The 25,551-nt window shown below is 33.3% G+C and overlaps 2 protein-coding genes across 6 annotated transcripts in view; one reads left to right on the forward strand and one right to left on the reverse strand.

Annotated features, from left to right (window-relative positions):
• The window catches only part of LOC145678340 (orexin receptor type 2), an 844,605-nt gene that overhangs the window by 217,460 nt on the left and 601,594 nt on the right, over window positions 1-25,551 (reverse strand). Inside the window, exon 3 of the mRNA XM_081748373.1 lies at window positions 11,425-11,508. The gene's annotated coding sequence lies outside the window, so the exon portion shown is untranslated. The remainder of the gene's footprint in view (window positions 1-11,424; window positions 11,509-25,551) is intronic.
• Window positions 1-25,551, forward strand: part of LOC145678339 (uncharacterized) — a 317,750-nt gene that overhangs the window by 187,512 nt on the left and 104,687 nt on the right. The gene's annotated exons all lie outside the window — the stretch shown is intronic.

The following is a 25,551-nucleotide window of genomic DNA, read 5'->3' on the forward strand; positions in this document are numbered from 1 at the left end:
GCTATAGGTGTCCACTCTCCATTCGATTGTTTCTGCATTAGTACAGCCCCTATTGATTTTGTAGATGCATCCGTATACACTCTAGTTTCCAGCTCTTCACGGAAAGGTGCCAATAAAGGTGCACTCATCAACGATTCTTTTAGTTTTTCAAAACTAAGTTGGTGTTCTTCCGTCCACACAAATTTATGGTTTTTTCTTAATAATTGTTGAAAATTAGATGTCATTTCCGCGTAGTTTTTACAAAATTTCCTCACATAATTAGTCAAACCAAGGAATGATTTCAACTCTTTCGCGCTTGTAGGTGGCTTACAAGCTTTTATTGCTTGAATCACTTTAGGACTGATTTCGTAACCAGCTTCACTCACAATGTGACCTAAAGCCATTACCTTCTCTTCCATGAAGTGACATTTCTCTACTGATAACTTTAACCCATATTTCCTTAACCTTTGAAAAACTGAGTGTAACACAGATACCATTTTCTCCTGATTATTTAAATATATAAATATATCATCCATGTAAAATGACACCGCCTCCGGATGAACGTTAGCTAATGTCATTGCCATGATTTTTGTATATATAGCGGGCGACTGAATGTAACCCATTGGGAGCTTAGAGTATTGATACGCTCCTACGCCAGGGATATTGAATGCAGTATACTTCCTAGAATCCTTAGAAATTGATACCGTATGATAGGCACTCTTAATGTCCAACACACTAAAGTATTTGTGACCACCCATACTTGTAAGAATTTGATGGATAGGCGGCAACGCCACGGAATGGAACCGTACATGCCGATTCAGCATTCTACAGTCCAAACAGGCCCTAATCGATCCGTTTGGCTTCTTTACGAACAACATAGGTGAGTTATACGAGCTATTACTTTCCTCGATGATGTTTTGTTCGAGTAAAATGTTTATCTGTTCTTTAACTTTATCCTTCATGGCTATCGGTATTGGATACTGTTGACGTCGAAACGGAACTTCCGTTTCCAACTCTATCTTGTGTTCTACTCCCTTGACTCTTCCTAATTCGTTTTCTCGCCACGCAAAAACATCTGCGTAATCGTAGCACAATTTCTCTAATTTCTTTCTGATTTCTGGTTTAGTATTATTGCCAAATTTTAACCGTGATTTATCGTAGTTTTTTCTCGCCTCTAACACTTCTTCAATTTCGTCCTCTGATAATCCTTCTTTCCTTAATTCCGATTCATTCATGCATGCTTCTGCATCACCAATTTTTAAATTTTTTGTCAACATGATCGTCTTATTTGACGGATTGATAACTTCTAAACACTTATTTTCATTCGACAAAATTACTCTAGGTACAAATACGTTATATTGAGACTCTAATAGCTTATCTGGCTCTAATAGAAATTCATTGTTCTCCCAAGAATTAACTAGGTTAACCTCGACAGTTGTCCTAGTTCTTGGTAACAACTTCACCCTATGACCAAGAACCCATTTTGGCTTTAAACTTGATTTAATACTAATTGCAACATTATCAGAAACTGTCCTGGTTTCCTGATCGTTTCGACAATGTTTAATTGGTTTCCCAAATCTTTGAACAATAATTTTACTAGCTCCATAATCAATTCTACAATTTTGTGTTTGCAAAAAGTCATTCCCAATCAACATTTGATATGGGAAGTCTTTTATTATTCTAAAAGCCTGATGAAACGTTTGATTTAATATTTTGAACTTAATTATGGCTAATTTGTTAATTACCAGCGTGTTCTGCGTGATCCCTTTGATCTTAGTTTGTTGTGGGATTATTTTTGCACTCGGTGGCACTAATTTCTCGTTTATAATTGAAATTTGCGACCCACTATCGAGTAACGCTTTGATCTTTCTATCATCTATTTCTAATGGTAAATATACCATGTTGTTGTCTAAATTAACTGAGGCAATTATTTCTCTTATTCGGACATTTCGATTGCCTGTAAATGCGCCTCTCCCATTTACAGATGTGTTCCGTTTAAATTACTTGAGCCTGGTGTTTGATAATAAGTAGTACCATTTACTTGCGCTGGTACCACTTGCACAAATCTCTGCTGATTCGGGTTTTCGAAATTATAAGACTGGTGACAACACGAATTCTGACAATTCCCTTGCCAGTTTCCTTGCTGACCACGTCCTCTATTATTTCTCCAAAAATTTCCTCGATTACCACGCTTACTGTAATAACGGTTATTACCTCTATTGTTGTTTTGATTCCTATCACTATTACTGTGCCAATTCTTATTTCTATTTCCATTTCCACGGTAATTATTTCGATAACCACCTCTATTCTGCTTATTATTCCTATAATACTGATTTTTCCCTTGTTTTCTCGTGTTATTCTCTTGTTTCTCGTCGTCTTGTATTTTTGCCGACAATGCTAACTGTAATTTGTCTATTTTCTTTTCTAATTCCGCGATTTGTGTAATACTCGGGGGTTCCTGTTTAATCTTACTTTCTTCTTTATGTTTTCTTACAACCACATGATCTGAATCAGATCCACTTTCCTCATCTTCTACCTGCTCTCTAATTTTCTTTACAAGATCTTTAATTGTAACTTTGCCGGATTCCTTTTTCACACGCTTTGCTATTTTACACTTATTCTTTTCTATCTTTTGCAAATCCTCCACGAATTTGTCTAAGCTAGAATATTCACGCGTTCCTACCTTTTCCATATAGTATGGATGTAGACCTCCAACTATAATACCTATCTTATTGATATCATTCATTTTTGAATCTAGTCGTTCACAAAGAACGAGCATGTCATAAACGTAATTAATTACAGCTTCGTCTTCATGCTGTAACCGCTCCTTAATTCTATCTTCAATGTCTATAGTTACATTAGATTTCGTAAACTCGTCTACTATTTCAGACTGCAATTGTTTATACTGTATTTCTGCCATGTTTCTCCGTTTCAGGAACAACTTTATCCATTGCCTCCCTACTCCTTTGAAAATATTGGGCAGTAACTCCTTTCGTTTGCTTTCGGCGATGCCTGCCATTTGACAAGCATCGTCGAATTCATCGAAAAACGACACGATGTCATTATCGTTCTTGAGATCGAATTTAGGCAATTTATTAATATCTGCGTAAAACGTAATGTTAGACGCCATAGTAAAATTCTTATTTTCACTATTTACTAATTTCGGATCTAAATTTATGATTGAAGGAAAGTCTTCCGATACAGATTTCGTCACCGGACTACTTGGGAAATTAAAAACTGGTTCTTTACTCAAAACAATTTTCGGACTCGCGACTTTATCGTAACTACACGCAGTATTTTGTCTTTCTGGTGTCCTCACACCAAATAAATTCACATCAATATTTATTCCCTTACTCGCTTTCTGTGCTCTAGTCAACACAGTTCTTTCATTCATTTAACTTAATGCTTAATTCAACTTTAATTTACGAAGTGAGGGTGGGTGGTGAGGGTTAACGTATTACTTATTCTACTTGAGTCAATTGCCTTTAGTCATTCGAGATCCGAACCATATCTCGTCTTTGAGTGGTGAACGATTATAATACCAACTCTTAACATACTAAATAACTTAAATATAAACCGAACTTAACCATAACCTAATAAACTATCTTCTTAACACTAAAATTATTCCATTTCGGAATCATTATTTCCACCATAAGTTTGGTGCGACCTACTTTTAGCACTGTTCGGGAATCGAACCAAAATATCTCCACCATAAAACTGGTCTGGAATTGCTACAAAAACCAGCGTCTCTACCATAACAATGGTGAGAGTTACTCCTAGTACTTTTCGGGAATCGAACCTCACCATAAAACTGGTGAGAGCTACACTAGGACCGCTACAAAACCAGCATCTCCGCCATAACAACCTTCCACCGTCGTGCCTATATAGCATGGGGATGAAATGTAAAATGACGGTCGAAGATCGCTGCTACTCACCATCTAGAATGAGTAGGTACAGGATGACGGAAAGAAACCACATTAATTGACTTTGAACTAAAACTTTGTATTTTCATTAAGCTTGTGTACTATTGTGATTGATCGTCGACTGAATATAATCGCAAGATCACATATCTTTAAGCAGCTAGGAAGTTAACCACGATGAACTCAAACATAGCTGAGATACACGTACCTTTATACAGCTGATGACTGGCACTGCTATCGATGTTCTGGACGATCTCTGTATTGCTGCCAATAGTCTAGAATGGTCGACTATTGTGTCCCATTATCTACTATAATGGTCTGCTGAACTATTAGATCTCCTGATCTAATACTTGACTTCGAATCACAGAGAAGTGACTACTGTGACATGAGCAACTATGTGACTACTCGACGTACGATGATCTCTTAGACGCAACTCTGAGACAAATGCTCGAAGACTGCTCCCTAGAGACTGATCTTCGAATCCCCTTCATCTCTAAAACTATAAGGTTTTATACGAAGATTCCAGACATCTTGGAATTCATTCTCGTCGACTTTCTGTATATCTCAGCTATTGGTAAAACGTTGGTTTCACCCGAATTACATCGTGATCAAATTCTCAGACTTACAAATTTCTGCGAACTCAACGATTATATCACAGTCAAAGTGTCAATGTTACAATGTGACAATCTGATGACAATTCAAAACATTACAAATACAAATTACAATATCTTACAAATTGACGAGCAAGCGTCTAGCCGTAGAACATTCATTACATACACACAACATTGATGTCAACACATAAACACACACACGTGTTTACATTACGTGATAACACTTAGTTTCTTAACATTCAATTTTATTAAATATACTTTCCTTTACCAAAATAATATCTTTTTGAATAAAATCAATGACATGCCTCAACAATATATATGTGGGATATATCTTTTATAAAATAAATGTATTATATACTTTTGATAGCTTTCCATATGAGGACATGGTGGTTCTGTGGTAGAGCGCTTACCGGTCCCTGGTTCAATTCCCGCCCAAGTAAGTTTATGGTGCACAACATCGTGCTCGTGGGTTTTCTAGGGATACTCAGTTTCTCTCACATTCTCATTCCACCAATTCCTCCACCATCATTTTCCTTCCTAAGTCATCCGTCTCTCTTAGCCTAAGGGCCATAATCGTGGGATGTTAAACTGAAATATTTAACTTTCCATATGAAACTGTGTTATGGGAAACGCCACAATGCATATGGGACAAATTAGCAATGTTATTTATTTTGACGTTCTTTGACATTTGGTTCTTATTACATGCTGTCCCCACATTTTGCGGGTTCCAAAGTTTGCTTTATAGAACTATGACATCGATATTCGCCTCATGAGGTATTATGTTCATAGTGCATTAGTTACAACCAAGACCGATGGTTTGGAATCTAGTTTTCTTTCGCGCACTCGTGTGTGGATGTATATGTGTCATTTGTGATTCATGTACTTCTCGAGTGTGTTTTGAATCAAATGTTTTGCTTTATAGTTATTAAACTTACTTGCGTTGTGTGTGTTCTAATTCCGTGACTTACAAATTCTGAATGAATTCTACACTATGAATTCTGTAAATAATTCCAAAAGTAGCCATTTTCCCAGCTCTCCGCTGAGGAAAAACTTGCAATTAAGGAACTTAATAGGCCATTGCCTGACTTAGACATTTTGTAGAGCATCAAAACAGACATCAGTTAATTTAAGAGCGTATTCAAAGAAGATATAGGGTTTACAAAATAATAATGAATGGTTGTGTGGGTACGAAATAAAGAATACGGCTTTGCTTTCCTTGCCATATTTTGGTGGGTGGTGAAAAATTGTAGACAAAATCAAACATAACAAATTTATACTGTTTATGTTCAATCATAAAAATACAAATCTTCGGCTTCACATTTGACTTTGAAAGAAACCTTAATGCAACAAGAAATCAAACTGATGATGACAGGAGCAAGGGGATGGAATGCACAAAGTGAATCAAAAAGGAAGAAGAGTGACAGTACAAAATGAAACAGAGAAGTCAAAGAAGTGTACGATGTTATAATATACGAAGCTAAGACCCGGTTTAAATTCATAGAACATCTCATGACAGCAATGTTGTTTATATCTGATATGTTTCCCAGTATGCTTTAAATTTTTCTAGATAAACTGTGAATAAAATGTGTTCAATTTAGAGATTTTTTAATAACACTAATCTCTGCTACGAACTGTCTTCAGTCTACGCTGCAGATAAATTTCGATCACTGTCAGGGATGTGGGTTTACTGGAACTAATTGTTCGGAATAATCTAGGAAAATCATTTAGTGAATCTACAAAGCTTCTGAAATTGATATTAACTGTATCTATGACGTCAGCAGAAAGAAAAAGTTGTTTTCCACATTGAATACAATTAAGAGATTTTTAAAGAATTTGATGTTCCAAGAAACGTTATCAACATATTGGCATTCATCTAAAGAGACCTGATAATGGGAATACCAGACTTCAACTGGCCTGTAATAGGCAAATTGCTGCAATCAAAAGGAGGAGAATAGACTTCGTTTTTAAATAAGTAATTGCATAATATTTTTAGTTTTGATTTTTTTTTAAAGAAAACTTTATTTATTTACACATGCAACACAGTATTTACGTCTAAAGTTATGTTGATTAGTGAATGGATCCAGTTTCTATCTTCTGTCCCGATCGTTAGTACTGCAACACCCGAGATCATAATCCACCGGCAGCCACTGTCATAACTTACAGCTCGTCCTCTTATTACATTGAGTGTTGTTTCATGTAACTTCATGAGAGTGCAATTATCTTAACATTAATTTTGTAATTTTCCTTGAGATTGCTTTTCAATTATAGTTTCTTACCGATCCACCTAAAATATACCTAGTATACCTATTAACATAATCATATATTATCTTGTAACATTAGGATTGTTCCAAATAAAATGTTTTGAACTATATAAGCAGTAAACAATTTATTTTGTCAAAGTTCTGTAGTAATATCTGGCCATGTAACACACGTTATTTCTTAAGAAGCCAAAATTTAAAAAAAATAGATTGCTCATTGTTCGTTGTTGTGAATGTGCTAATGTTGTATCTGGTTTTAGTATAAAAGTGTTTGTTAAACCTCTTTCGTATGTTCTAGTTTCTGAGACTGAAATTCAGCCAGATAGTTCCATAATATGCATGTATAATAATAATAATAATAATAATAATAATAATAATAATAATAATAATAATAATAATAATAATAATAATAATAATAATAATAATAATAATAATAATAATTATTATTATTATTATTATTATTATTATTATTATTATTATTATTATTTTCTTTTTACTTACATCCATTACTGATGAAATTTCCTTCTAAAAGTCTTCTCTATCTTCCTCAAATTTTTAAAAATATTTTAATCACTAACCAGAAGATCAATTCTCTAAACACTAACCAAAACAATACCAAAAATGAGTCAAGTAACATCTAAAGAGTGATATTAAATGAACTGGAACTTCTTTTATATCTTTTTATATGCCAAAAAAGGATGTGTAGATTCTATGTCTATACTAAAAAATACAAAATAATAAAATAATATGTGTCTATCACCATCTTTTCCCATAGAAAGGAGTCACATAGAGCCACTAAATTTTTCACAAAAATATATATATTCACAGATCTAATTGCATACAAAGATGGTTTGTTCAATTTTAGGCTCGGTGAAAGATTCACGGAGGATCAAAACTTAGGCACGTTTCTTGTTGTTTCTAATAACGTTTATTTATTTAGTATATTTCAATTATTTCTTTATTTTACAATATTTTGCATAAACGTTATTTTCCCCATTTTTTGCACGGGGATTTCAGTTACTCTGACAGTTTTTGGAGAACTCAAATTTCTGCACTGCGCAAAAGACAATAGAAACTAATGTAGTTCATTTACTGGCATGGACCACTTTCTAAAATTATCATATTACTTGTTACTGAGTTTGAAGTACTTATAAAAGATAAGAAAATGTTGGGGGAAATACCTAAGATTTTTTGTTATTTTTTCAATTCATGTTCAAATTATTTTATATAAGTAAAGATAAGTTGGATTAAAATTTAGCGTTTCTCTTCAGTTTCGAGGATATATGAGACGTGGAACTATCTTACAGTTTAACGGGAAATGCGAATCAGAATTACCGAAATGTTTTCAAATTTCAAGACTTATAAATCGGGAATCGAACCCCAGACCCTGTATACAAAAGACTCGCAGGTTAACCACTAAACTAGCGAAGAAGACGTCTGTACGTAAAGAAATAACAATGGACAATATTATAATCTTGAAAAGTATTCCATTTAAGAAATAGCTCAAAATACTTCTCCCGCTGATGTAGTAAGTGCACTTGATCCCTGATTCGATTCTTGGTGTGATGCAACTGAAATTTGGGCGGATTATGGAGGTTGGATTCCATCTTTAACAGTAGGTCCACGTCTTATATAGCTTCATTGTGGAATGTGGATGATCAATTTAAACAAACAAGAAGAAGAAAACACTTTATGCTCTAGTTTTTTAAATGTCTAAAGTGGTTGCTTCCAAGGAAATTTCAATTCGATGCGCATGCTCTGTATCTTCATTCGAAAGTAGAATTACAAACTGATCCTGTAAGGGCACTGTATATTTTTGGCTACAAATCTATCATAAATGAACAAAATATAAAAAGTAAATACTAACATAACAAGCATAAAAGAGCAAAATTGAGAGGTCGAAAGAAATAACAGAGACGAGAAAGTTGAAATTACTATAGAACTAATTTAATTCTGAATTGCTTTCATGCAGGGTAGGACTTACAAGAAAATAATAATTTATTACGTGCTGCAGAATGATTGCTAAAACGTATAATACTCAATACTGAATCGTGGCGATCTTGAAGTTAACTTTGTCTTGAAATCATTATAGATTTTAGTTTGACAATACTTTATAGAGTAAACTGAGAACACTCACAATGATAATTTAATCATGTTGTCAACTATCATATATTTCGTCAGCAGCAAAACGTTAATTTATAATGGAACGATAAATGATGGATCATTTATGATCATAAAGTTTATGAGGCCACAAAAGTTCCGTTTTATTACACACAATAACAAATCATCTTTTATAAAGTTATGATTAACTTGGTGAAAGTCTCTTCTGTAATAAAGTCTCTCTCTTCTTCATCATCTTGTTTCCAAACGTGCGGACGTTTTCTCGCCCCAGCTGTATAGCTACCTGCAAAGCATTACAACGACTAAAAGATCACCTTGACTCTCTGTCCCCTGTTTCTGGCATATGACAGGTTATTTTCTCAGAAAAAGAGTCTTCATCTCTTAGCTTACAGCAAACTCGACCACCATGTATATTTCTCTTTCTCTCTTAGTTTTCTTGTCGTCGCTAGTGACCCTTGTGAAATAACTGACGTTAATGGTGATGCCACGGGAGAGATGGCAGAAGGCCTTCCTTTTCTGTGTGTGTCCGTGTGTATGTATGTGTGTGAGTGTTCCTGGATGGTGATGACGCTATAAAATGTGTTTTGGGAGATTTGTGATGACTTTGCTGTTATCGCATTTTACGAAAGAGGATCACCTCTTCCATTAGAACTGCGATAGATTACAGCTTTTATGTATACGCACACAGTATTCATACATACATGTATATATACGAGGAGATGGCCAAAGGAAAATAATATATATATATATATATATATATATATATATATATATATATATATATATATATATACGACTTACACTTCACTTATAATATGAAAGAAAAATAAAAAGCCTATCAATTTGTTTACTCATAGAATAATCTGAATTGGCGTACATCATACTAGGTTATTCCAGTTTTACTCTCAACAAAGATATTTTTAGCTAACTATATTCCAAGTCCTTGAGTTTAAAGCTTATTTTATTGGATGCGTTAGTTTATCCTACGGAATAATTCTTCTCAATAATTGATTTTTTATTACTCTGTAAGCATTTCTCAGAATCTTTTATTAAGAACAAAAGACCAAAGAAATTCACAGAATTTATATTGAGAAGTTTGTAGTGTGTATATGTTTATGAAGTTCATATTGAAGTTATATTTGCAAGCTATAATATAAGAAGTGTAGGTGTTTCGATTTGAAATTTTCTCCCGGAACAATCTGGGTTCCTTCTGATGTATTGCATTTGTTAGGCATAAAGGCAGGATTAGTAGTGCAAACAATAAATATATACAAATTACATATATGGCGATATAGAAATATGCCCATTATCACTTATAATTAAAGATAAAATGATAAGAAGTTGGGTAAAATAATTCTCCACAATAACCCTCGTAAAAAAACTTTTTACTGATTAAAGTATTTCTCAAAATCTGTTATTAAATAAAAGAGGACAAAGAAGTCCACTGAATTCATGCTGGAAAATTATAATTTCGAACTTGCATAACACATTTGTTAAATTTGTATTTTAAATTTATTATTATTATTATTATTATTATTATTATTATTATTATTATTATTATTATTATTATTATTATTATTATTATTATTATTATTCAACCATTACTTACAAATTACGTGCTATAAGTTTAGATAAATTTTAACTTTCGGGCGTTCGCGTGAGCGGAATTTACACCGCCTTCTCAGAGAAAAGTACGCGCCTGATGCCAATGCGCCGGGTTAGATTGTGGAACCGTCAGGTTTTCTCTTGTTAAATATTATCACAACATATAGCTCTAGCTAGTCCCATTATTTTCTTGCTATTGAGTTGCAATAATTAATAACGCAAGGGCTGTGAAAATGCCGCCACACAACATCTGGTGTAAAGCTACTACATGCAAGCTCGCGAAGGTCAGTGATAAAGTCAACGATTTTTTTTTTCATTTTGAAGTATAAATATGGATTTATTAACTAAGGCTATTCTCTATATTTATACTTGTGTGTTGCAGTTCATGTAAAAATGATGATTACTTCAGGTGTTAATAACACAAGAATGTACAAGAAATAAGTTTGTAGATTACAGGACACTCTTTGCATTCATTGCAACATGAAGTAATACATTTTCTACTACCAGTGGCGTATTTAGGGGGTGGCTATCGGGTTCAAGCCCTCCCCGAAATAAATTTGTTATCTGCACAACTTCATTAAAATTTGTCGGCACCCAAAAGGAAAACTATAGGTGCTTGTTCACGCGTTGTACATAGCCCCCCGAAACAAATCCTTAAATACGCCACTGTCTACTACATAAATAAATCATAACACTCAATTTAATTCTCTCTAAACACATCTTCCAAATGAGACTTTAGTTGAAAGTTAGGACGAATTCAAGTTGCTACTTTATTAACGTAAGAAATATTAAACATGTTTGTTGTCATTTAATTACATCGTACAAATATCATGTGCTTCTTCTGTGCTGTGTTTGATTTGTACATCTAATTAATGGTAGTGAATAAAACAAACAAGGAAAAATTATAATAAAAAAGACAGTTACACTTACCCAAATATCTACGAGTTTCGAGACAATTACATAAACATTTCTCTTGTTTTCTTTTGCCATTTCAGCATCAACTTAGAAGTGTTTCTGAAATGAGAAAATAACTTTATATTATATGATATCTTAACGTCTAATGTCTTTACAACAAAAGGAAGTATATTCTATTTAAAGATAAAATAAGTAGAAAATCTTACGCATGAAATTTCCTTTGTAGATTTAAAGAAGACAAATGAATAACAGAGTATCGTACTGTTATTAATGACATTTGTTTATAAAATTGATGAAAAATTTTAGAAGCATTTCAGACTGAATTCTATTTTTTATTTGAGATATGAGGAAAAATAACAAATACATATTTGGAGAATTATAAAAAATAGTTAAATTTTATTTCCGAGTCAGTACTGCCGAACCTACAGACACAAGGACGAATGTTCAATATTTACTTTAGCCTCAGCAGGTATTATGGAACTTGTAAATACATAGAAATAAGTTCAGCGTTCCTTTACAGCACCGAGGTTGTATGAAATATGAAACTAAAGCTTAAGGTGGAATGTATTTAATTCTTTCCTAACACGAATCGAACCTAGGAGCAGGTGGTTCGAAGGTAGTGCTATTTTTTGGTAGCTGTTAGACCAATAGATGATCTTATATTATAGAATACAAACAGAAGTATCCGTTTTTTCACACGGGAAGAAGAAGTTTAATGAGTATAAGACTATCTTTAAACATTATAGAAATTACTCCCTTTAAGAGCAGAATTTCTGGAAATAATAAAACATTCATTGTACTATTTTTAATTAAGAATTTTTATTTGAATATATGTAATTTCACACCTCTAACTTACGCCAATTCACACATTGAGCATATTCTCAATAAAGATTAGGACATTTTATTATTATACAAATTGTCTCTCTTCTCACCTTTAGGAGTGGAATTTTTGAAAACGCTGTTCTAAGTCCAGTATAAAGTTGAATTCCAGTGAGGAGTGAGTTATAACGTATCCGTAAAATTACAACATATTCTTTTATTTTTAAGCGGAGAGTTTATCTACTGAAATTTACTTTGTATGCCGTCTAGCACACAACATATATAACATCCAAAGACATCTTTTGGCTGATAATGAACGAAGTTGAGACTAGTTCCGCTGTACTATTGGAGTGGGAATTAGTATTATCAAGACAATAATATTTTCTTTAGTAGCGTTTTGTTGAAACACGGTTTCTTTTCTACTGGTATACATTTTGATTGACAAAGGCGAAAAGAATTAAGCACCTTCTTATCTTGTTTTTCGGTTTGTGTTTTATTCGATGAGTGCCACTATTCATCTCAGCGACCCCGGAAATTATGAATTTGGACACTAATATCGATCGTTTTCGATTATTTGTTTACACATACCTTATCCCTTATACTACTTGCCGAAAATTTGATAAAAATCAAAGTTATGACAGAGTCCACTCATTAATTAAAATTATTTAGAAATCTGTACTTTACACTCCTATTGACACCAATTCCAGTTCTTAGACTTATCAAAAGCAACAGCTACTCTACAATTATAATAATGTTAAATCTTCCAGTAATAACTGGTTCTACCTCAACTATTATAAGTATGTGACAAATGTTTAAACACTTCTTACTCGCTTACATTACCTTTAATTCCCATCACAATACTAACATTTATCCCCTTTCTTTCTTTTGAAATTCTTATCCCGCGTGTCACACGAACACTGCAAAACAAATACTCAATGAATGATACTTGTACAAGTTGCCCTATGTTGCTTCTTAATTATCCTTCTAACCATGTCAACTAGCAGTTAAATAACTGAATCCAGAATAGATTCTGTGTGTGTATGTATTCTGTGAAGCAACAAGATGTTTTTTTTATTTTCAAATAAAAACATTTAATTTTCAAACTGCTATCCCTACCTAAAATACTGTTTCTTCCGTGGTCTTGATAGTGCTGAAAGTTTTCAGCGAAAGCCCTCGACGCACAATATTTTCTAAACAATCTCTTAAAAATAATTAGCGGAGCGAAAGTGAGTAATTTTGAGTTTATTGATGAGATTGCTCTGCAAGCGGTTAATTTTACAATTGATTCCTTTAAATATATATTTGGTTATTCATTAAACATTCTTGAAGTGTACAGAACCAGTGCACATTCTTTCACTGTTAAATACGAATAAAAAGATAAAAAAGGTAAAGAAATATTATTAGAAAGTATACGATATCTTATTCAGGGTGAGATCATTTATGTTGAAAATTAAATTTATGTATAACTTTCTTACCGCTTTTCTTATTTTAAATCCAGATTCAGTTGTGTGATTTCTATTTGACATAATGGAATGCAAAGGATGTAACGGGACTTGTAGGCTTTTAGCGGAATCAAGTGTGACAAGATTTTCATAACACACACACTCTGCTCTCCAGCCAAAGCGTCAAGATTGAGTTTTCCACTGAGCTTGAATAATGAAGTTCCCGACGTTTCGCTTTAGGTCGTCGAAAGACAAATACGAGAGACGTGACGCCTTAGTAGAATTTGCATTCTTTCAACGTCATAACCATAGAAAAAAAACATATTAATATGTAATGGTGTATAACAGTGTTGGCAACATATAATATTCTGTATCTTTTGTTTACTTTCTTAGGTTTGATTAGCAAAAAATCATGAAATTTCCTTGCAGAATTCTATGTATTCCATATCTAGCTTAACAATACATGAATCTCTTTTATGACTGCAATTATCAAGTAAAAATGTCAAAATTTACTCTGAAGTTTGTTTTAATATCGGGTGTTTTATTCTAATTATATACACAATTTATTTATCAATATTTGACTACCTTTTCCAGTAACTAGACCACATAAGACGAAATCTATTGTGAAAAATGTGACCCGATTCATTACTTGAAATTTTGTCCAAGCAAACAGCCTCCTCAGGAATCGAACCCAGGATCACATCTACTTAAAACAATGTGCATTAGCCGCTTGGTCATTTAGGGGGCACAATATATTCACATAGTAAAACTAAATATTTTTCTATTTGCTACGTTATATAACAAATTGTATATGTAGTTTGTTTATTTAAAATTTGAACACAACAAGAATGATTCTTTATACCTCAATTATTCTCGGTCTTCGATAGAACACTTAAGTTCAAAACAATAAATTATGGTGCCTAATTAGTCTGTTGAGTTTAAGCATTTTAATACAGAGGGCGTTCATTAAGTTTCGCATAGATGAGTATAATATTTTTATTACTTGCAATATAATTATGAAATTTTAGGTGAACATGCTTTGATCCTTTGTCTTTTAAATGGTTACAATTGTTGTTTCGTATTGTTCACAAATAAACCACAATAAGCACTGAAGTAGACATCAGAACCCGAGAACGGTCGGTAATGGAATTCCTGTTCGAAACCGGTAATGAATCTGCCACATTAATTCATAGGAAGTTGCTTCCGATTTATGGTGGTCATACAGTACATTGGACCGCGTCTGTATCCAACGTTAGTTGCAGCGGTTTAAAAAACCTAAACATTTCAGACCAGGCCAGAAAGATAAGGTATCCTTTTACTGGGATCAGTACGATGCCATTTTCATAGATTTCTTGAAACATGACTCCACAATTAACAAGGAGTGATATTATTTGTAACTGGATAATGCACAACGTGCTCTCCAGAACAAGCTACCGGAGCTGCAGTGTAAAATCATCAACTCCATCATGGCAATGCCAAGCCTCACATAACCATGATATCCCAACAGAAAATCATGGCAAGTTATCCCTCATCCTCCTTTGAGTCCAGGCGTGGCTTGTTTGGATTTGTTCTTGTTTGGTCGTATAAAGGCCTAACTGCGAGCAAAAGCATTTGACAGTGACAAGTCTCCTCATTTCTTGTGTAGAAGTCATAATTCACCTAGAATTTCATCATTGTATTACAACTACTATAAATATTACGACTTGAATTTTACCAAAGTACATTCAAGGCATGGAAAGAACGTTAGACGAGATGCCTCACAGCAGTTGGGGTCTACATTGAGTGACATATTCTTGTAGCAAAAGGATCAAAATATGTTCACCTAAAATTTCATAATTATATTGCCTCTAACAACAATATTATAATAATTTGTGCAAAACTTACTCAAAGCCCTTTGTACTTTTAGAAAACATGAATTACGTTACAATTAAGTAGAGTTGTACATAATTCACAATACGTTTGCAATGATTTTTTTCACATTAATAATAAAGATAATGATTCCTTGAAAATATTTTCAATAACTTACAGTAGTTCAGTGGAAGAGTGCTGGCCTCTGTAATGCATGCTTATGTATACGAACTTTGTTTATGTTGAGACAAACACCCCCTCTCTGATATTTACTTCATTTTCATTCTAAATTATTATTTTACCAATTAGGGATACTTTCGACTATGCCTTCTTTACATATATATTATCTGATCAAGTTTGATAACAATATATTGTTTTTGCTTTTGCAAGATTATACTGACATAATCCTGGAACATAGTAAGGATTTAACTGTTTGGGCCAATAAGAACATGAGTAAATGCTCTAAACGGCAAATCTAATAACATTACACTTAACGCTGTTCAATACCAACGCCATATTTGTTTCTTATCCCATTATGTAATTTATATGAGGAATTATGTTTCTGCTTTGAATTGAACTGGAATTTGCTTTTGCTGATATTTTCTTTAGATCTCCTCACTTCTTGAAAACTAAATTTTGTTGGTGATATGAAGTGCGAGCATGAAATAAAAGCAAGGATAGGAATGGCGAAGGAAGTCTTTGGGAGAAAGAAAGGTTTGTTTTGTGGATCTTGCATAAAGAGTTGAGAAAAAGACTCATAAAATACTTCGTGTGGGGTCTTGTACTGTATGGTACAAAGACATAGACGTTAAGCAGAAATGGTGAAAAACGACTGGAAGCTTTCGAAATGTGGGTGTAGAGAACAATGGAGAGAATTAGATGAGTTGAGAGGAAAACTAATCAGAAAGTGTTAGAAATGGCAAGGGACAAAAGAAGTTTTAGATATTATTTAGAAGAGGAAGATAAAGTGGTTTTGTCATTGGCTAAGGACAGAGCCGTAGCTAGAGACTATAGCACCCGGGGCGAAGTAGAATTCGGCACCCCCTACAGTCACCTTACCAAGCTTTTCTTTTTTCTTTCTATTCTTTTTTTACATATAAGAAAAGCAGATTTTGTTGTCATTCTACGCTGAATTTTTATCAAGCATCTTGGACAGACCATTGCAATAACCAAAAGTGATCATTATGTATACTTTTACAAAAAAAGAGCTATTTTCAAGAGGTTTTTTCGGTCTTTTTGTTAAACTTGACAAAACTTCCTTTGGTTATATATAGAGGTCTACTTGGAGAACAGTTATGGAAATTCATAACTATTGACAATGTTTCATACTATCGGTAAGAAATGAAATTTCAATACATTAGAAACTATGTTCTTTTAAAATGTTCGAAATAGGTGACATCGTTAATTTCCATATAATTGTAAACTTTTGTAATAATTTTATTCTGTATGTGACCACACAAATAGCTTTTTAATTTAGATTCTTTTACGGTAAAAAATATTTTGTGAAATGTAACAAATTCAGGAGCCTTCTTTGCGATTTTCTCAATATTTATCAATGGAGGTGAAGAATATGTTTAATGTTTGTATTTAAAATCCAAAATATAGTTTGGCTACTGCATATGTTTGGAATTATAGTAATTACTTAATTCTTAATGAATGGAAGTTCTTAATTTAAGGGTACTTATTATTAATTAACATTAAAAATACACTAACACACATACTTAAACATATGCAGTATATATACGTATAATGTGTGTATATGTTTCGTATGTATGTAGATGGATAAAAATATCACACAACTAGATACGTATGCACAAACAATATCATGGCAGTACAAGTAGTTGATGGAGAAATGATACTAATAAATTCCTTCAAATTGGAAGCATTTCATATGTCAATGAAATAAAAATAAATCACTGGTAGTGGTCAGCCTTTTGAAAAGACGAAATTCATTGGGTTAATTTCTGACCCCTTAAGCTCCTGTTCTACAATTGCTTGAAGGTCGAAAAGTTATTATACCCTTGTTTACCTTCATTTTTATTATTCCCGTGCAAATAGCAGCTTATGTCTTCACTGCTTTCACTTTATACTTTCATTCTCAACGCCCAGTCATGGTTAGTCCAATTGGGTAGGAAACCATGATTAACTAAGCAAACTCATCACCATAAAACGCCGAACACGTATTTCAGACTTTACACTATAAATGATTACTCGGCACCTTGTATATCACATCGCCATTACTTGTAACTCTTATTGAAACATTTGGGTTGCGGGATAAGAGAGCAAGAAAATTTATACCAAATCTATTTCTTTGTAAACCAACAACAATATTGATTTAACAGGGCGCCAATATATTTTCGAGGCGACGCACGTTACTCATTTCCAACACCTTTTTCTTTCTTCTTGCTCGTTCGGCGCCCTCTTGCTTTCAACGCCCAGGGCGACTTCCCCTCCCGCCTAGCTACGGCTCTGGCTAAGAAGGAACAGCATCATGAAGGATGTGCTAGAGGATACGGTGGCAGGAAACATAGGGAAGGGACGAAGGAAGCAACAATTGATGAAGGATATGAAAACAGAAAAATCGCAAGTGAAGACAAAGAGGTTAGCAGAAGATCATGGAGCATGGAAGCTTCTCAGGTGCGGGAAGTGACATGCCAATAACGGCAGAATACGTATGGTGATAGTAAGTACATACTTGATAAGATCTAGTATGAAAACAGTTGGAGGCGTGATGATGTTTAATATTTTTTGTCCTCCTATAGTGGATTCTGATAGCACCACTTTTGTTTGACTGGATAAACTTCAAGGCGAAATAATTAATGTTATATAACGAAAATTTTAGATTATTTATAAGAAAACAGAAAGCTAATTCCCAATTTAATCAATGGGCTAAAAGATAGATTGTGTATATACGTATTCAACACCATTAATGGTCTATCAAAACATTTTGATTTATTAGGTTAAAATCATATAAAAATGCTCTATTTTTATGCATAGAATAGCACAATAAAAATAGTTTTGCGTATTTTATAATGCATTTCTTTATATAGTTCTAAGGTTAAATATTTCAACAGTATTACTCGAAATCTTGAAGGCTTTTGTGAGAAAATAGACTTAACATCAATATAGTATCTCGCAACAACATTAACACGGTTCCTCAACCGATAATCTGCATAGAATAGTACATGTTTATAATTACAAAGCAAATATATTAGTCCTGTAGAGAGAGAAAGAGAACTGACATTTATGTATTGTGTTATTTTGGTTTGCGTTTCAGACACAACTTTGTACGTAGAACTCTTTTCTAATGCATGAATAGTTACCATTTTCACTCGCCAAAGAAGAATAACACATCCTTACCACGTCGAGATTTATGGAAAGATTTAGCAAAATATATAGACGAGGATATAAAGTTGGGGAGACGTCACACATCCATATGTACGAAGCAACAGATGGAAAGAGAAGGATCTTCGGATTAAGGCGCTTTTCTATTGTATAAGAAAACACAATACAGGGAATTGTGACATTGAAGGATTGTTATTGAAGTTGAATTTGGAAATGGGTTGTGTAGTTCAAATAGTAGGTCGTTGAATATTTTATGTCAGAAAAAGGTACAATGCGCGACCTTAATCTTACACGATACATCACCCCCCCCCCCACATATATATATATATATATATATATATATATATATATATATATATATATATATATATATATATATATATATATATATATATATATATATAATGGGAATATATTCCGAATTTTGAAAGTCAAACGAGTTAAACGTCTTCGTGTAACAATAGTTGAGTTTATGGTATATATAGAAGTAAGAATGATATAGAAAGATTTAACTGAAATAGCCGCTAGTGCAGATAACGAAATCCTGGGGTATGAAGGGCAATTCCTCCTACCTAATATTTGTGGAAGAAAATTCCTCTCTTTAAAAACTTACTAAGAAGTTTGCAAATTAATTTAAGCAATCCATACATGGAGCTAATTATCATATACGTATTTCATATGTAGGTCTAGTTAGGATAATCTAGGGTTTAACAGTATCCATAATCTTGCAAATTTTAGTAATTATAGATATTCGAATAATGTAAAAAGATTCTAGTGAACTCTTAATGTAAAAAGGATCTAGTGCGAAGGGGTGATATTTTTTCACTTCTGTCTGCTCCCCCCGCCTCCGCACATAATCTGTTGTGATTTCACATTCTGAGCTAGTGCGCTGAAGGAAATGCGTTGATTTGATTTTTCTTTATGTAGTTATGGAACTCCAAGTTTAAGAAGGACGGTCCTACTTCTAACAAGCTCCAATGAAGCCAGAATTTCAGCCTGGAGACCTCCGGTTTTATAGACATAACAGTGCTGTCAAGTACACGCTATCCATTACATGGCCTGTATGAAACCGTCTTTACACTATAATCACGAAAGCTAATTAGACACAATGCCTTCTTCATTTGTATCACTATATTGTTCTCCTCCACCCTGTGAAGGTCTGTCAGGGAATTGTAAACTATACGCAATACTTAACACAATTTTCACAGTTGCAACTTATACTTAGAAATGAAATGAAACATTTAGTTTCATGGATTATTATAGAAGAATTGTTGGACTTATAATTAAAAAAAAAAAAAAAACTTTACAGCCCCGGGAAAACTTACAGAAATGATGTCAAGCACAAACTTCAATGGCTTAGAATAAAGCCAGGGCTCCTCTGATCCGGAGTTGAGTGTTCTATGTCTTGGTCACCGTGCCTTTCTATGTTTAAACAGATAGCATGTTTATGCAATTAATTACAAAACACGACGTTGCTTGTTTCTAAAGATAATTTTCAATCACCTAGGATTTCAGTAGTTTGCTGAAATGTTAAGCTCATCGAAACTCTTTTCTTTTAAATTTTAATGAATATCTTAAAGAAATAAAGAACTTTAAAAAACACAAAGTGAATCAGAAAATACCAGCGAAATGTTATTACATGGGGTAATAACACTGTGTAACAAATTTAAACTGTTTTTCTGTCTTTCAAAAGAAATTATGTGATTTTAACTAAATGACAGGTGCTGAATTCATTGGTGGAAACCAAAATGTTCCATCACGTCACATTTTTGTTGGGCAGACCACAACACATTATACGAAATGTACATATTTACGTATATTTACAAGCTAATATGGTCTAGGAAGGCGCATTATATTAACATTAAATTTTGTTGACTTATGCTTTAAAATACTTTTTTTGGTCGCTTACACTTGTAGACATCTCTGGAATCTCTCTGACCATAGGCCAGCAATATACAGCAAGATACTTTCAGTCCGTTTTCCACTGTAACGCTTTTCAAAGGTGACAATGTTCTGATGAAACCGTTCTCTGTGTTCATCACTTACTACGCTGAAGTTTTGAGGGAAAATGTCAAGATGTGAGTGCAAAAAGTGTAATTTTAGTGATAAGTTGCATCCCATGAGTTGAAAATACCGCATCATGTTATTAATAATAGACTCATATTTTTCAGCTTTTACACTTTCAAGAAATCCTCAACATACCGGTTTAAATAACAGCCAAGCTAATTTCTCAATTTCAGAGAGTTTAGTTTCAAAGTCTTCATCCTCCATGATTGTTTTAATCTGTGGACCAACAAATACTCATTCTTAAGTTCGGGGATTTCTCCTTAAGGTGCGTGAAAGCAATACAGTAGTAAGGAGGTGACCTGATCGCACTCTTGATTATCCAATTTGGGGTCTCATGGACCATAGCGTTTATCCGAATGAGTCAGGGATGCTTTGGCCCGGGATTGCGTCACCTATTGAAATTTTGCTTATGCTTACTCAGACCCCATGCACGCTGGTGCAAATGAGTCAGAGGTACCTTGGCCCGGCTAATGCGTTTGTATGACGCCATTGAATTGGGATTTTTGGATCAGAGGTTATGACAATTTGTTTGAATTTCTTTCATGGGTATAAAATTACTAAAACCATGACTTTTCATCTCTTTCTTGATGATTTATTACGTTCTGAGTTAGTACAGGTTTATGAATGCTTTTTATTTTCGTTCTCTTTTATGGCATGAAATTTGGAGATTGTTATCCCTTTGATTAGATGGTATTACCCTATATCGTTATATATTTGGACTAACACTGGTGCAAATGAAAAATGAAACGAAATCTTTAGTTTTACGTCCCATGGCTATGCCGGTTAGGCTAAAGGAGAAGGTGATAATGAGAAATGAACAAATGGTGGAATGAAGAAAGTGGGAGGAAACGAGAAAACTCCGAGAAAACCCACGAACACGGTGTTTGTTTACCACAGAGTCCACACGGCGCAAGTTGGGACCGAACCAGATACTCCAAGTACCGGAGGTGAACGCTCTAACACTGAGCCACCGCGCCCTTACTGGTGCGAATGAATTAAAGGTATTTGGTTCGAGCTAATGTGTTCATATGACGTCACTGGGCTGGGATTTTAGCTTGTTGGTTATGATGGCTTGTTTCGTTTCCTTTTTTGGGTATAAAATTACTAAAACAAGGTATTTGATCTCTTTCTTGACGATCTATTACAATATGAATTAGTAGACCTCAGTAATAGTATGAATTAGTATTAATATTAAACTCGAAAGCTTTGGAGCTCATCCGTGGCTAAGCGGTTAGCATATGCGCCTTTGGCGTGGGAGACCAGGGTTCGATTCCCGGCGGGAGTTCATGAGGTTCGGATTCCACGTTAATTAGTAGGTTCTCTCCTCTCTGCTGAACGGGACGTTAAACTCAAAATGAACTTAACTCAATTCGAAAACTTTGGGAGGAATACTTGACTTTTGGTTAAGGTTTAGTTTTCATTCACGGGACTTATGGGACTCGAACCACGATAGTCAATTGTCAAAAAGTGTGTCCAGGAAAGCATAAATTTATTTGATACGCATAAAACAGGGGGAGGAGCGATCCCGGACTTGGCAAGTATCTCTTAAATAACAATAATAATTTATACCGTATTCGTTTGTAGATTAAATAAAACTGTTGAAAAGATTTAAAAAGCTTCTTTGTGTATTGACTTATAATCATATGTTTGAAAGGATACGTCAGCTATATCGTGTTACATATGCTAACGTATTCGTTGTCAGTATTATTGGCATTGTTTGTTCGAACAAATACGATGTTTTAATTGCCAAATAATTTGTAATAGTTTACTTTGAAAAGATATATTCATCCTTTGAGAAGGAGAAAAGGGATGGGATGAGGTAATTTTGGACCTAGTTAGTACCTCTGGTTTTCGTTTGCGGATTAAAATTAAAAAATGACGTCACATTTACTTTTGGCTTAAATCTAATTGGTTCATTATAATAAAGATTAATCATACTTATGTAACGATATAATATCGAGGAGTTATTTCTTACGACAAAACAAGTACATATACTGTATGTGTAATGGTTTACTTTGAAAGAATACATTCATTCCTAGAGAAGATAAAAGAGGGAAGTGATGAGATTATTTCGAACCTAGTTACTATCTTTAGTTTCCGTTCGCGGATAAATAATAATGACGTCACATTCACTCTTTGCTTAAATCTGATTGGTTCATTGTAATAACTCTTCTAACGAGATAACAATGAGTACGAAACATTATTATTGGTTTGAGCAAATTAAACGTTCAGCGTTCCAGTGTTTAGTTTAATTAGTAAGGGCTTAGCTGATGGAAAGCTGTGTCCGACAGCACTTGTTATATGCTTGTTATATGTCGTTTAGGTTCATGAGTAAAATGTTCTCAATATTGTGTAATATTTGTAAGCTTGATTGGTTCTTTATTACAGTATATGGATGAGTATAGGCTTTTATAGAAATATGAAATGAAATCTTTGAGTTTTACGTCCCACGGTTATGCCGGTTAGGCTAAAGGAGTCGGGGCTTTTATAGAGCAAGAGTACATGAACGAACGTGATTGGTACCAACTTTTGTGGGTTAATTTGGCAGAACCAAAGTCATGGTATCCAGAACTAATTTTAGTATTTGATTACCTAAAATTGCTAAAGATATAATTTGGGAAGGTTTCTGACCTCATCTATTCTCTTTATTACGTTATAGGCATGCACGGTCTACATTTAGTCTCCGAAGGTCATGAGTTTGATTCTCGATGAGAGCGTATATGACTTTGATATTAACTTGAATTCTTGAGCTGTTTAGGATTTATGCTCTACATAGACGTTGTGTGAGCTCTCCAAAGTAGAATTTGCTGTCACTTTATTTACATATAATGAGGATATGCTTACCTTAATGCACTCCTCTTAAACTTTTTGATAAGTGAGAACCAAGATACTTTAAGGTCACCTTCTTAGTCTTGGTGTTACTTCGTGTGATTTATGTCTTAAATAACCTTGACTATTTAGTTTAAATCATCATTTCAAAATATTTTAGTACGTGCCAAAAGTTTTCAGTGAGTGTAAAGAGGGAATTGTTTCACGATTAACCGTCAAACTTTATCCGGTTTTTAACTAGTCGATTAAAAAATAAACGGTTTTTAACTATTCGATTAACAAATAAATGGTTTTTAACTATTCGATTAAATTTTTGAGTCTACTAATTTCTAGTTACTACAAAAGTTCAAGTGAAAATTTGAAACTAAAATTTTCGAACTCAAAAGTTTCAAATCAAAAATATTCAAACTGAAATTTTCGAATTAAAAACATCAAACTAAAAATTTTCAAAATAAAAATTTCGAAACAAATTTTCAAGCAAAAAATTTCGAAGAAAAAATCAAATTGAAATTTCCGAATTATAAATTTTCGAAACAAATTTTGAGAAACTAAAAATTTTCAAACCAAAATTTTCGAACAAAAAAATTGAAATAAAAACTTTCGAATTCAATTTTTCAAAACAAACAATTTCACACTGAAATTTTTGAACTAGAAATTCTAAACTAAAATTTTTGAAAAATAAAATCAAAATTTCCGAAACAAAACATTTCAAACCAATTTTTAGAACAAGAAAGTAGAAACGAAAAATTTTCAAACAAAAAAATTGAAATAATATTTTTCGAATTCAAAATGATTCAAACCGAACAATTTCACACTAAAATTTTTGAACTAAAAATTTTAAACTATAATTTTCCAAAAATGGAATCGATATTTTTGAACCAAAACATTTCAATCCAAATTTTAGAACTAGAAGGTTGAGACTAAAATTTTCGAACAAGAAAATATCAAGATTTTTTAAACCAAAAAATTTCAAACTGAAATTTTCGAATTAAAAATTTCAACCTGTTTTCGAACAAACAAATTTAGAAGGAAATTCTCAAATCAAAATTTTTGGACCTAAAATTTCAAACCAAAATATTCGAACTGAAATTTTAGAGTTTCGAACAAAAGAAATAATTCGAAATTTTCAAACAAACTTTTTGAAAAGATATTAGCAGAGGTTTGAAAGTGATCAGTTAATCATATTACATCTTAGAAATAAACGGTTTTCAACAAATGACCGTTTTCGACTACATTTATAATCTTAAAATTCAAAGTGTAAAGTTAATTAATGGATGTCAAGCTTGAACTAGAAGTTAGAGAACCAATTTTGGGCAAAGGTAGCTTTTCATCAATAACTATCCTCTATTCAAGTATTATAGTCATAAAAGTTTATCATTTCAGATGAGGAGAAAACCTCATAAAATTAAAAAAATTGGCAATGATCTGTTTGGTCATAACTGATTTCATAAGGCATAACCATAACCGTTTACTGATTTTAAAATTTAAATTGCAGTGAAGAAATATTCGGGACAAAGTTTTTGAGACGATGAACCGTTTGGTAAGCCTTAGCCGGACCGAGGCATTGATATTGCTTGAAATGAAGTTTAATCAAGCTTTATCTCACCAGACAATCCTAATTTACGATCCGTTTTAGTGAACTGTAACCTTTTGTCTGTTTAAGATCAACGTCGACGTGATGGCCAGCCATAACTGGACTTTTTTGTTTTGTTTTCGTATCATCATGAAAGCACGCATAGCTTCTACTGGTCATAGCCTCTACGCTACGTGAAACCCGTGTCCCTACCACAGA

This window comes from Thermobia domestica, chromosome 2 (genome assembly GCF_964235325.1).
Source record: "Thermobia domestica chromosome 2, izTheDome1.hap1.1, whole genome shotgun sequence".
Taxonomy (NCBI): Eukaryota; Metazoa; Arthropoda; class Insecta; order Zygentoma; family Lepismatidae; genus Thermobia; species Thermobia domestica.